Raw genomic sequence first — 2,150 nt, 5'->3', positions numbered from 1 at the left:
GCACAAATGTAATATGGTGTGTTTGAAAAGATCCATAGGTGTTTTTTTTTTTGTTTTTTTTTTTGGTATCTGTTTATTATTTTTGAAATATTTTACTATTTCACCACACTTTTCATATACAACTATATATTTAATATTTTGCAATGTTATTTTTTCTAATCAATCCATCAACTATTTTGATTCCCAGCAAAATAAAATTTAAAAATATCAACAGCAGCACCACCATCTAAGGCCTGGCATTTAAAATTATTTTTTGCTGGTTTGAAAGATTTATCTGAAGAAATTTATTTAAAATATATATATATATATTAAAATGATTACAAGATTCTCAGTTTTAGAGTTCCTATTTTTTCACACCTTTTTGGCCAGAGTTGAGGTCGCTTCGTTCAGTTGACCAGTTTTGTATTTTGGTGTGAATGATATGCACATTATGTGCTTTTATATTTTGCCATTCCCTAGTTTTTGTTCAATTTTTGTAAAAAATAAAAATTAAAAAATTATGTATATTGCAATGATATACCAGTTCCTCATATTGTAAGTGATGATACAAAGTTTTCACCATGTTAAATTCTTAGGTTTTGGTCAGCAATTATTAACTGGTAAATGCTTATATAATGGAGTAATTGTATTGTACTGTTAGTTTCTTAGAAAATTGCTCACTGGCATAAAAAGCTCATCAATTTATTGAAGTTTATGCTCTCCCCCCCACTATTTTCTGTTTTTCCTCCTGTAATAGCAATATTCTCTTTTAAATGGCAGCAAGGCAGGGCTATATATTGCTATTCATCTACATTTCATTTTTTATAATCTATACCAAGTGGTATCTCCTGATCACCACTCCCTCTAAATATATATATATATATATATATATATATATATATAAATATCTGTACACATTTTTTTTAAAAATAACATAGCAATATATATTTAGAAATTGGTTTTGTGATGCTGGCAGGATTCATACTACTGCACTAATATATATTGTAGGAGAATTACATTCCTTGATATTGCAATAGCTTCTACTGGCAACTTTTTACTGAATTTCAAAACAATACTCAATTCTTGAGAGATGGACTTAAAATAAATGCAACAAAAAACTTTCTTATTTTCTTTCACTCCATCTCTTTGCTATTCTTTATTTCTTGCTGAAGCAATCATATTAGATCTAGACATCCAGATCTTTACTAGACCCTGCCTTTTTAATAAAAATGTTTTGATAAGTAATAGCTGAAGATTTAGTTATTTTAGTCTGTTAGAGCTTTAATATGTCTGATTATTACTTTAGTAATTTAACATTGGTGAATACAAGTAATTTTATTATACTATTTTTGGAAAATTCCTTGGATCCATAAATTTAAAATTTGTCATTGGTATGCAAGTGAAATAAAGGTGTTTCATTTGGTTTTCTTATTGTGTCTGAGTTTTTTTTTAATCTTTTTATTTTCATTAACTGTTTTGGGAAGATATTAACTCCTTGCTACAAATTGGGAATCATGCTAAAATATGTTGTTTCTAAAAGAATATGGAAATAAGTATTAGTGAGTAAATATATCAAGGACCCATTTAGTTCTTTTGGCTTTGAGATTGATATCCAGAAGGTTGTTGGAAAGTTATTGGGGATAGCACAAGGTTTAGCATGCAGCTTAGCATTGACTGATTTTTGCTTTTTATTTACATGAGGCACAGGACACTGGTAATAAAAAACCTGAATCTGAACCAGTGGATATTTTTTTGTGTATGGACTCTTAGTGTGTGAATTTATACATGCATATACAAAAATCATTTTTGTCTGCTTCTTCATACATGGCTTGGACAACACTTACTGAAGCAGTTGGATGGTCCTGTATTACCTCTACACCAAGACACTTGATTTTGTCCCTCTGTCATACATTAACTTCTTAACACCGAGCATAAAGCCACTTCCTTCAATACTGCACCCAACCTAGTTGAGGTGTCAGTGCTAGTACCTTGGGGAGGGGGAAGCTTCTGGTACATTCTGTGAAGTAGTTGACAGGAAAAGCATTCAACTGTAGAAACCATACCAAAGTAGACCCTGGAGCTCAGTGTAATTCTTTGGCTTGTCAGATCCTGTTGAACTATCCAACTTATATCAGTGTGAAAGGCTGTGATGATTTCATCATCATCGCTTA

This window comes from Octopus bimaculoides, chromosome 16, assembly GCF_001194135.2.
Source record: "Octopus bimaculoides isolate UCB-OBI-ISO-001 chromosome 16, ASM119413v2, whole genome shotgun sequence".
Taxonomy (NCBI): domain Eukaryota; kingdom Metazoa; phylum Mollusca; class Cephalopoda; order Octopoda; family Octopodidae; genus Octopus; species Octopus bimaculoides.
Note: the sequence above shows the minus strand (reverse complement) of the source record.